The sequence below is a fragment of the Hyperolius riggenbachi genome, chromosome 6 (genome assembly GCF_040937935.1).
Source record: "Hyperolius riggenbachi isolate aHypRig1 chromosome 6, aHypRig1.pri, whole genome shotgun sequence".
NCBI lineage: Eukaryota > Metazoa > Chordata > Amphibia > Anura > Hyperoliidae > Hyperolius > Hyperolius riggenbachi.
In genome coordinates, this window is record NC_090651.1 from 304,055,787 (window position 1) to 304,067,813 (window position 12,027).

The following is a 12,027-nucleotide window of genomic DNA, read 5'->3' on the forward strand; positions in this document are numbered from 1 at the left end:
AGTTAGTGACAAGATATATATATATATATATATATATATATATATATATATATATATATATATATATATATATACTGTACAGCGCTGCGTAATATGTCGGCGCTATTATAAATACTAAATAATAATAATAATAATCTCCATGTACCTTAAAATCATTTTTGAGGACCTTCCATCTCCCACTAATGTTGTCATTGGTGCCAATGTGTACCATGACAGCCGGGTCTTCCCCAACCCCACGCAATAATCTGTCAATTCTTTCTGTTACATGCCGAACCTGAGCACCCTGGAGACAGACTGTACGGCATTCACGGTTTCTTCAACAGATTACCCTATCTTTGTGCCTAATAATTTAATTCCCTATGACCAATATCTGTCTAGCCTTATTTGCACTCCTATTTCCTTTCTCATTGCAGCAGTCTGCCCCTTGGTTGCTAAGGGACACATCCTGCTGCAGCATTGCTACTCCAGAATCATCCTCCCCAATATTACGCAAACAAGCATACTTATTAGGGAGGGACAACTTGGGACTAGCCTCCCTGCCACTTTTTCCCCTAACCCTTCTAACTGTGACCCAACTAGCGGCTACCTCTGCTTCTTGCTCTGGCTGTACTCCACCCACCTCATCTTCACTGGTTCCCTCCAGTGTCTGGATCGTGAGATCCAAGCTCTTCTCCATGTTGTGTATGCGTCTGTGTTGCAAGATGCTTATTTAGCTCTGCGACTTCCGCCTCTAACTGAGCAACACACACACACCCAGGGCTACAGTAAACACCCTCAATCCGCTGATCAAGGCATGCATACATGTTGCAGGATGTACACTGTACTGCATTGTCCAACATGATGACTATTGTGTGGGGAAAAATTACTTAAAGTAAACTGTGGTGGTAAAAGATAAAACGGGAGAGGGAGTAAAGCTGGGGTGGAGGAGAGGGAGAGTCAGCGAAGCTGGGGAGTGAGTGAAGCTGGGGTGGAGGAGAGGGAGAGTCAGCGAAGCTGGGGAGTGAGTGAAGCTGGGGTGGAGGAGAGGGAGTGAAGCTGGGGAGTGAGTGAAGCTGGGGTGGAGGAGAGGGAGTGAAGCTTGGGTGGAGTGAGTGAAGCTGGGGAGTGAGTGAAGCTTTTTTTCTAGTCCTTACCTGCTGCTTAAAGTATTTGTGCCTGTGTTCTAATGCTTGTTTTTAACGCCTATGCCACTTGTGTCGAAGCCACTTAGTGAGCAAGCCACAGACTGAGCAAGCTCAGGCACTGAGTCCTGAAGCTGTCCAAATACCTCCTGTTACAGCTAATCCCTCCCCTAACTAATTGCCTGTCTGCTAAGCAAACTGGAGGGAAAAGGAAAAAAATATATATGTTTAAAAAGTGACACTTGCTGCTCTAGATATCAGATGAACCGCAATACACAATCCACCAGATATCACAAGAGAAAAACACAATTTACAAACAGCAATGTATTATAATCAGTGCTCACAGTTCCCAGCAGTGAAGTGAAATCAGCCCTGTTTGTTCACTGTCACATCTGCTGCCCACGTGCGCCATTTGGGTACAGTGTAAATGCAGCAGAATGGCAGCGGTTGGAATATCATCACTGAGGCCGTGCTCAGATGTGACTCCATGGGGGAGCGTGTACAATGCCGGTACCAAGCGTTAGCTAGTGCCCTGCCTGTGCAGGAGAACAGCTGACAGGTAGTCAATTCACCACCTGTCAGCTGCACATCTGAAAGAGGCCTTATCCTCTCAATTATGTTTTATCCAGAAATACTGTCCTTGGTCAAGGATAACAGAACTTTGTTCAGGACTTGTGATGTTTGTGTCTATGAAACTGATTTGCTGGTCAGGATCATGTGCTGCAGCAGGAAGTGATAACTGCAGCTTTAGCAGTTGATCAAACTGCTCACGTTTCTCCATAAGTTCTTACAGGCACAATCATCTGTATTCATCGTGGCACAATTAGTTGCAGAATCCTAGCTTACCTGCTTATTATAATAAGATGCTCAACTAATCATTGTCAGGTACAGAATATCCTGCAATTTGCATCTGGTTTCACTGCATTCTCGTTGGCATAATCTTAAATAGTTGGCATCCCAAATCAGTGACTTTCTTCCTCTTCTCACAAGGGGGTGTATTCACTAAGCAGTGCTAAAATTGCCGTGCGCAGAGAGCACACTGCAATTTTACCTTTTATATTTACGCTATTTAACCACTTCACCACTGAGGGGTTTTACCCCCTGACCACCAGAGCAATTTTCACCTTTCAGCGCTCCTTCCACTCATTCGTCTATAACTTTATTATTATTTATCGCAATAAAATGAACTATATCTTGTTTTTTCCGCCACCAATTAGGCTTTCTTTAGGTGGGACATTATGCCAAGAATTATTTTATTCTAAATGTGTTTTAATGGGAAAATAGGAAAAATGTGGGAAAAAAATTAATTATTTTTCAGTTTTCAGCCATTATAGTTTTTAAATAATGCATGCTACTGTAATTAAAACCTATGAAATCTATTTGCCCTTTTGTCCCGGTTATAAAACCGTTTAAATTATGCCCCTATCACAATGTTTGGCGCCAATATTTTATTTGGAAATAAAGGTGCATTTTTTTCAGTTTTGCGTCCATCCCTAATTACAAGCCCATAGTTTATAAAGTAACAGTGTTGTACCCTCCTGACATAAATATTTAAAAAGTTCAGTCCCTAAGGTAACTATTTATGTATTTTTTTTTATTGTACATTTTTTAATTTTTTTTTAATTACAAAAAAAAAAAATTGGGGAGTGTGGGAGGTAATGAGTTAATTTTTTGTGTAAAAGTAATTTATTTGTATGGGAAAAATGTTTAGGGTGTAGTTTTACTATTTGGCCACAAGATGGCCACAGTAACTTTTTGTTTTAATGCGACCTCCAAGCGTCCTACCGGAAGCTTGGAGGAAGTACTTGGAGGCTGGGTAAGTGTGTGTTTTTCACAATGATCGCGCTGCCCATCGGAGAGCAGCGGATCATTGCGGGGCTTAGATCAACGAACGGGAATGGATTTTCCCATTCATTGATCTCCGGGCGAGCGGGCGGCGGCGTGTTTACTAGCGGCGGGCGGCGTGTTTACGAGCGGGAGCGCGGACAGCGGCGGGAAAGTACGGATTTCTCCGTCCCTGGGGGTTAAAGGATGGAAAAAGGGACGGAGAAATTCGTACGCGTGGGGGTAAAGTGGTTAAGTAGCGCACTGCGGGTTGTGTCCATAGCGCAACTAGCATTATGTACACAACCAGGCCTGGATTTACATCATAGGAGCCTATAGGCACAGATGTTCTGATACCCTAGACTTTCCCCTCCACGAGCCTACAAACCCCCGCTGAACCGCACTGCAAGTGTACAGCTTTCACCTCCCCCCTACTTCCCCTGCCCGGCGTAGGTAGCCACAGGTGCCTCTTAGCATTAGGTAACAAGAAGTATCCTCAAAATTAAGTAGTTTGTTACCCCTAAGTATTAGCTGATGCTTGCGACTGAAGGTAGATCTCGTCATTGGAGTGCAGAGAGCTGGGTAGGTGACTTGTCATTTACACACTGCTCTGGACTCTGTATAGGGAAGGAGGAAGGGAGGCACTGGGGGAGGGGAGTGAGCTGCCTTTCCATCATCAGGCGCTTGTAGACAAATGCCTACAGCGCCTTATTGAAAGTCTGACCCTGTACACAACCCACCTTACGCAAATGGTGCTCAGTGAGTATACACCAAAGTTACTGTCACAGAACAGACAAGGAAGTGGACTGCTTTGTTACTCATATGGATGGCCTAGACTGGATACAAGCGGAACCAAATTGCAGTGTCAAATTAGCAGTCTGGAAAGTAGGAAAAGACCTAAATATGTCTAGACAATCATCAGGCCTGATCTGAAAAGCTGATATTGCAACTGAGGTCTGGGACAGAAACTAAGCTAAGTCCTGTGTTGAGAGCGTTGACTTTTACAGGTGAGGTCATTTCATTTGGGGTGGCTGGATAGTGTAATGGTTAAGGGCTCTGCCTCTGACGCAGGAGACCTGGGTTCAAATCTCAGCTCTGCCTGTTCCGTAAGCCAGCACCTATTCAGCAGGAGACCTTAGGCAAGTCTCCCTAACACTGCTACTGCCTATAGAGCGCACCCTAGTGGCTGCAGCTCTGGCGCTTTGAGTCCATCAGGAGAAAAGCGCGATATAAGTGTTTGTCTTTCATTTGGACTGGTAAAAGGAAACTGAAGCTGGACATTCCATATACTGACAAGAGGGCCCATATGCAATTCACTTTTTCACTTGAGTTTTCTCCTAGGTGAAATTTTCAAACTTGTCAATAAAATGTCCTTTAAACCACTAGCAAGCAAAGAAATACTCAAAATAATTTTTATAGTACTTTTTTCATCTACTTTTTGGTACTTTTTACATTGCAAAATCTTAAAGTTGTTATAAATCGAAGATGAAAAATTATCTCCTAGGAGGAAACTCAGGTGCAAAAGTGAATTACATATGGCCCGAGATGGTGGCCCATTTGCAATTAACTTTCTCTCCTGAGTTTTCTCCTAGGAGATACTTTTTCATCTTATCTTTAAAATAATTTTTCAGCACTTTTCAATAAAAAAAAAAAAAACAAAGTATGTGAAAAACTACTATTCAAATTATTTTGAGTGTATTCTTGCTTGTTGGTGGTTTAAATTATTTAATTAACAAGTTGTGAAAAGACCACCTAGGAGAAAAGTCAGCAGAAAAAGTTAATTGCACATGTGCCCGTGTGTGCACAACTTAAAACAGAAGTCCTCTGAATGAGACTATTGGTAGCAGGAGCTTGAGAAGAGCATATAAAGTCAGTCCAGGATGCGGAGCAGAAAGCAACCCAGAAAGCGAGGTCAGAGGAGAACATAGATTGTTGCCAGAGGACTACACTGGAGGCATGAGGCCGGAAGACATGTTAGCTGGAGTCATAGATGATGCCCAGAAACCATCTGTAACTGTTATTTCTCCAGTTTCAGCAGAAGCTCTTCATCATCTTTGCCAGAATGTTGAGTTGAAGATGTAGTCGCAGAGTCTGCTTCCTCCTAGTTACGCCCCCGGTTCATAAGAAACTGATGTACATGTGTTTCCATGGTCAGTTGTACTCCACTCACACTATCTGGGTGGAGGCACGTGAGTCCAATCCGGGATGCCCTTTTCTTTAATCAATACAAAAGTTTGCTTTCTTAAAACAGAAAGAATTTGCTATAATTCAGGTTGGAGTGAGCTTGAGATGTCTCCCAGTGCTTCACTGCTGAATATATGCAAATTAACCATTGTTGCCCTTAGAAGCTAAACACACCTCCAGAACCGCTGGAATGCAATGATGTATCAGCTTGTTAATTTGTACAGAGCCATACTAATCCAACATGCATACAGACTGTTTCTAATTGTTTGATCCTCATCAGTGCATGGCATGGATTAATTTGGCTCTATGGAGCAGCAATTCACAGACTAACCAGCAAGCTCATGGTGACCCAGAACTCATTGGAGTGTGTAAGGGACTACAATGGTCCTAAAAGCCCCCTTACTAAGATGTTAAGAAAAACAAAAGTTTGCTTTCCTAAAACAGAAAGAATATGCGATAATTCAGGTTGGAGTGAGCTTGAGATGTCTCCCAGAGCAACACTGCTGAATATATGCAAATTAACCATTGTACCCTTAGAAGCTAAACACACCTCCAGAACCGCTGGAATGCAATGATGTGTCAGCTTGTTAATTCGTACAGAGCCATAATATTCCAACATGCATACAGACTGTTCTAAGGGTACAATGGTTAATTTGCATATATTCAGCAGTGTTGCTCTGGGAGACATCTCAAGCTCACTCCAACCTAAATTATCGCATATTCTTTCTGTTTTAGGAAAGCAAACTTTTGTTTTTCTTAACATCTTAGTAAGGGGGCTTTTAGGACCATTGTAGTCCCTTACACACTCCAATGAGTTCTGGGTCACCATGAGCTTGCTGGTTAGTCTGTGCCTCTTGGATTCACAAGCCCTACTCCATAGAGCCAAATTAATCCATGCCATGCACTGATGAGGATCAAACAATCCGAAACAGTCTGTATGCATGTTGGATTATTATGGCTCTGTACAAATTAACAAGCTGACACATCATTGCATTCCAGCGGTTCTGGAGGTGTGTTTAGCTTCTAAGGGTACAATGGTTAATTTGCATATATTCAGCAGTGTTGCTCTGGGAGACATCTCAAGCTCACTCCAACCTGAATTATCGCATATTCTTTCTGTTTTAGGAAAGCAAACTTTTGTTTTTCTTAACATCTTAGTAAGGGGGCTTTTAGGACCATTGTAGTCCCTTACACACTCCAATGAGTTCTGGGTCACCATGAGCTTCGCTGGTTAGTCTGTGCCTCTCGGATTCACAAGCCCTACTCCATAGAGCCAAATTAATCCATGCCATGCACTGATGAGGATCAAACAATCCGAAACAGTCTGTATGCATGTTGGATTATTATGGCTCTGTACAAATTAACAAGCTGACACATCATTGCATTCCAGCGGTTCTGGAGGTGTGTTTAGCTTCTAAGGGTACAATGGCTAATTTGCATATATTCAGCAGTGTTGCTCTGGGAGACATCTCAAGCTCACTCCAATCTGAATTATCGCATATTCTTTCTGTTTTAGGAAAGCAAACTTTTGTTTTTCTGGAGCAGGGATTGTAACACAGAGAGGTACAGACTAACCAGCAAGGTAATGGTGAACCAGAACTCATTGGAGTGTGTGAGGGGCTACAATGGTCCTAAAAGCCCCCTTACTAAAATGCTATGAATACAAAAGTTTGCTTTCTTAAAACAGAAATAATTTGCTATAATTCAGGGGCTTTTAGGATCATTGTAGCCCCTCACACACTCCAATGAGTTCTGGTTCACCATGAGCTTGCTGGTTAGTCTGTACCTCTCGGTGTTACAAGCCCTACTCCATAGAGCCAAATTAATCCATGCCATGCACTGATGAGGATCAAACAATCCGAAACAGTCTGTATGCATGTTGGATTAGTATGGCTCTGACACATCATTGCATTCCAGCGGTTCTGGAGGTGTGTTTAGCTTCTAATGGCAACAATGGTTAATTTGCATATATTCAGCAGTGATGCACTGGGAGACATCTCAAGCTCACTCCAACCTGAATTATAGCAAATTCTTTCTGTTTTAAGAAAGCAAACTTTTGTATTCATAGCATTTTAGTAAAGGGGCTTTTAGGACCATTGTAGCCCCTCACACATGCCAATGAGTTCTGTTTCACCATGAGCTTGCTGGTTAGTCTGTTTCTTTAATCCAGAAGATATACTTCATGACCTCGACCCTTCTGAAAAAAATCTTCTCTCTGGACAGGTTATCACTCCCAAACTAGCTTCTAACAAATATAGTGTAGAGATGGGAAGTTCGGATCTTTTCAATGATCCGGATGATTCGAATCGGATCATTGAAGAGATCCGGATCTTTGATCCGAATCTCGGATCATTTTACTACTGAAGCATTGGAGGTGGGGGGGAGGGTGAAATGAATAGCAGGACAGGTCTTTCCCTGCTGTGGACAGGAGAAGGGGAGGGGGGTGGACACACAGAGAAGGGGAGAAGATGGACAGAGGGCAGGGAGCGGGCAGAGAAGGGAGGAGGGACAAGCAGAGAGCAGAAATGTTTGTTTGCACACAATACCCACATGCTGCAATCATAGCTTTACATGTATTTCACCTATATGCTCATCTGTGTACTTTGAATGGAAACGTCGCACTGTGAAAGAAAGCATTCCCAGAAGTGAAGTGCAGCTGTTTAGTGCCGAGTGCAGGAGGATCATACTGCCTTTCAATCACAGTGCCTGCAAAGTTACTGAGCTGAGCCAAAAGTTTCCAATGCGATCACTGTGCAGCACTAGGGAACAGCCAGCCTATAATGGGCAGCACATTGCAGCCAGTATGTGTGCTCTACACATATCTGGCAGTGGCACCCATGTCCCCTCTCTCTCATCTACCTTTCCCTGCAAGGCTGCCTCCCCTCCAACTCAGCGATCCATCCCTGCTCTGCTTCCAGGAGCCCGCTGGGAGGGGGCGTGTCGCTCCGTGCCCCGCCCCTTTTTCGATCCGAATCACTCATTTTGATGATTCGGATGATTCGACTCACCAAATAGATTCGGATCAAAGATCCGAATCGTTCATGATCCGGACAACACTAATATAGTGCGACACCCTCTAGGAGTCAGATAACCTCTTAGGTGAGCATCCACTTATCCAGAATGGTAAACTTTACAGACAAACTGCAGTCAGTAGCCATAGAAAACAGAGACACATTGGCTGTGCTGGACTAGGAATTACCTTTAATCTTTTTACAATGCTGTTAGATGAATCCTGTTTTTTCATAATAATAATGTTCATAAAAGTTAGGTTCCTTGTTATCTGCTTCCGTACTGTGTCATAAATATGTCTTGCATTATAGCGTGCTTTAGAGTGTGGCTGGTGAACTTCTGATCAGCAATTACGTTCTCAGATATCTCGGTCTTTTTGAATCTGAAACAACAAATGTTTTTATGACTCCGTAAAAGACTTTTTGTCTAAAGCGTTCAAACATGTCATGTTAGTTTACTATGGCTGCTCCCTCTTGACTAATGCAGAAACCATTTTCTAGCTTTCTGCTGACATACAGATGGCAATGATCAGCTATCGATTGGCCAAGGGAATAGGATTGTGAAATGGTTTACAATATCATCACAACTAGTGTGTCAGTACGCTGATGACCTAAGACTTGGCTATTATATTGCAATTCCTGATAAGCTTCTCATGTTCTAAAAATAACTTGGCAGCATTGACGTTCCTAATATCAGTACATATTGCCCTAGCCCATCCCAATCCTGGCCTCCTAAATCTTGTAACTTGCAGCTATATCTACAGTAGCTTGCAAAAGTATTCGGCCCCCTTGAAGTTTTCCACATTTTGTCACATTACTGCCACAAACATGAATCAATTTTATTGGATTTCCACGTGACAGACCAATACAAAGTAGTGTACACGTGAGAAGTGGAATGAAAATCATACATGATTCCAAACATTTTTTATAAATCAATAACTGCAAAGTGGGGTGTGCGTAATTATTCAGCCCCCCTGAGTAAATACTTTGTAGAACCACCTTTTGCTGCAATTACAGTTGCCAGTCTTTTAGGGTATGTCTCTACCAGCTTTGCACATCTAGAGACTGAAATCCTTGCCCATTCTTCTTTGCAAAACAGATCCAGCTCAGTCAGATTAGATGGGACAGCGTTTGTGAACAGCAGTTTTTAGATCTTGCCACAGATTTTCTATTGGATTTAGATCTGGACTTTGACTGGGCTATTCTAACACATGGATATGTTTTGTTTTAAACCATTCCATTGTTGCCCTGGCTTTATGTTTAGGGTCGTTGTCCTGCTGGAAGGTGAACCTCCGCCCCAGTCTCAAGTCTTTTGCAGACTCCAAGAGGTTTTCTTCCAAGATTGCCCTGTATTTGGCTCCATGCATCTTCCCATCAACTCTAACCAGCTTCCCTGTCCCTGCTTAAAGGGATACTTAAGTCTGGGCAAAAAAATTAGTTTAACTCACCTGGGGCGTCCCTCAGCCCCCTGCAGCTGATCAGTGCCCTCGCAGCTCCGCTCCGATGCTCCTGGACCCGCCGGCGACGACTTCCGGTTTCGCCGTCACCGGCCGACAGGCATAGGAACGCAAGTGATTGTTCGCGTTCCCAGCCACAATAGCACCCCCTATGCGACTATTGCTGCCTTCTCAGAAGTCTGAAACAGCGGGCTGTCTCTGGTTAACGGCCCCACAATCTCTCACCATTTTTATGGATCTTCTTTTTTAAAATTTTCTATTAAAGAGCTATGTTTTAAAGAGACTCCGTAACAAAAATTGCATCCTGTTTTTTATCATCCTACAAGTTCCAAAAGCTATTCTAATGTGTTCTGGCTTACTGCAGCATGTTCTACTATCACCATCTCTGTAATAAATCAACTTATCTCTCTCTTGTCAGACTTGTCAGGCTGTGTCTGGAAGGCTGCCAAGTTCTTCAGTGTTGTGGTTCTGTGATGCATCTCCCACCTCCAGGCCCCTCTCTGCACACTGCCTGTGTATTATTTAGATTAGTGCAGCTTCTCTCTGCTCTATTATCTTTTACAAGCTGGATAAATCGTCCTCTGAGCTGGCTGGGCTTTCACATACTGAGGAATTACATACAGGCACAGCTGTCTGCACTCTGCAGGAAGAAACAGCCTGACACTTCAGTGGAAGATAGCTGCAGGGGGAAAGAAGCACACAAATGATCTCTTGAGATTAAAAAGGAAGGGTGTATACAGCCTGCTTGTGTATGGATGTATTTTCTATGTGTGGACATGCTGTACATCAACCTACTTCCTGTTTTGGTGGCCATTTTGTTTGTTTATAAACAAACTTTTTAAAACTGTTTTTAACCACTTTTAATGCGGCGGGGAGCGGCGAAATTGTGACAGAGGGTAATAGGAGATGTCCCCTAACGCACTGGTATGTTTACTTTTGTGCGATTTTAACAATACAGATTCTCTTTAAGTAAAAGAGCTTATACTACTCTTTGGAGGTGCTGACCACTACTGCTGGGATAATAGTTGTCCTATGGACAGATTCCCCCACCTGAGCTGTAGATCTCTGCAGTTCGTCCAGAGTCACTATGGGCCTCTTGACTGCATTTCTGATCACCGCTCTCCTTGTTCGGCCTGTGAGTTTAGGTGGACGGCCTTGTCTTGGTAGGTTTACAGTTGTGCCATACTCCTTCCATTTCTGAATGATCGTTTGAACAGTGCTCCGTGGGATGTTCAAGGCTTTGGAAATCTTTTGGCAGCCTAAGCCTGCTTTACATTTCTCAATAACTTTATCCCTGACCTGTCTGGTGTGTTCTTTGGACTTCATGGTGTTGTTGCTCCCAATATTCTCTTAGACAACCTCTGAGGTCGTCACAGAGCAGCTGTATTTGTACTGACATTAGATTACACACAGGTGCACTCTATTTAGTCATTAGCACTCATCAGGCAATGTCTATGGGCAACTGACTGCACTCAGACCAAAGTGGGCTGAATAATTACGCACACCCCACTTTGCAGTTATTGATTTGTAAAAAATGTTTGGAATCATGTATGATTTTCATTCCACTTCTCACGTGTACACCACTTTGTATTGGTCTTTCATGTGGAATTCCAATAAAATTGATTTATGTTTGTGGCAGCAATATGACAAAATGTGGAAAACTTCAAGGGGGCCGAATACTTTTGCAAGCCACTGTATGTGTATATATATATTAGGCTACGTTCCTCAAACTTAGAGCAAGAAGAAGTATCGCCCTGCCCCCAGGACCGTTCCAAGGCAGAAGAAGGGGCCGGTCCAAGCAAGAAGAAGTAGCGACCTGCCCCCAGGGCGGTCCTACACTTGCCGACTGAGCTGGAGGGGATAGCGTGCAGAAATGGGGTATTGGGCAGAGTGGCGGGGAGAGGAGTCGGACCCCCCCTCCCTCACCTGGGTCCACCATCTGCGCTCCCCCTCTAGCTTAACTTTAGCTGCAGCCGTCGCTATTACTAAGAGGCAGTGGGCGGGGGATGATTCACCTCTTCCGCGTTCCAGTGTGCATTCCACTGTCATCACTTCCTGCAATGCCGTCCACTTACAATACAGTGGCCAGCATTGCAGGAAGTGACGACAGTGGACCGCACGCTGGAACGTGGAAGAGGTGAGTCATCCTCGCCCACTGCCTCTTAGCAATAGCAGCGGCTGCAGCTGAAGTTAAGCTAGGGGGAGAGCGCAGATGGGGGATCCAGCTGAGGGAGGGGGGGTCCGACCCCCCCCCTCCCCGCCGCTCTGCCCAATACCCCCTTCCTGCACCCACGGCTGGGCGGCGAAAAAGTCTAGCACCGGCTCTGGGGGCAGGGCACTACTTTTTAGATAGATACGGCTGAAGTTAAGCTAGAGGGGGAGCACAGATGGGGGACCCAGGTGAGGGAGGGGGGTCCGACCCCCCCCCCTCCT

General features: G+C 44.1%; 1 long non-coding RNA gene across 1 annotated transcript in view; it reads right to left on the reverse strand.

Annotated features, from left to right (window-relative positions):
* Positions 1-8,310: 8,310 nt before the first annotated feature.
* LOC137521670 (uncharacterized) overlaps positions 8,311-12,027 on the reverse strand; it is a 62,112-nt gene continuing 58,395 nt past the window's right edge. The window contains exon 2 of the long non-coding RNA XR_011022175.1: positions 8,311-8,520. This is a non-coding gene — a long non-coding RNA (uncharacterized lncRNA). The remainder of the gene's footprint in view (positions 8,521-12,027) is intronic.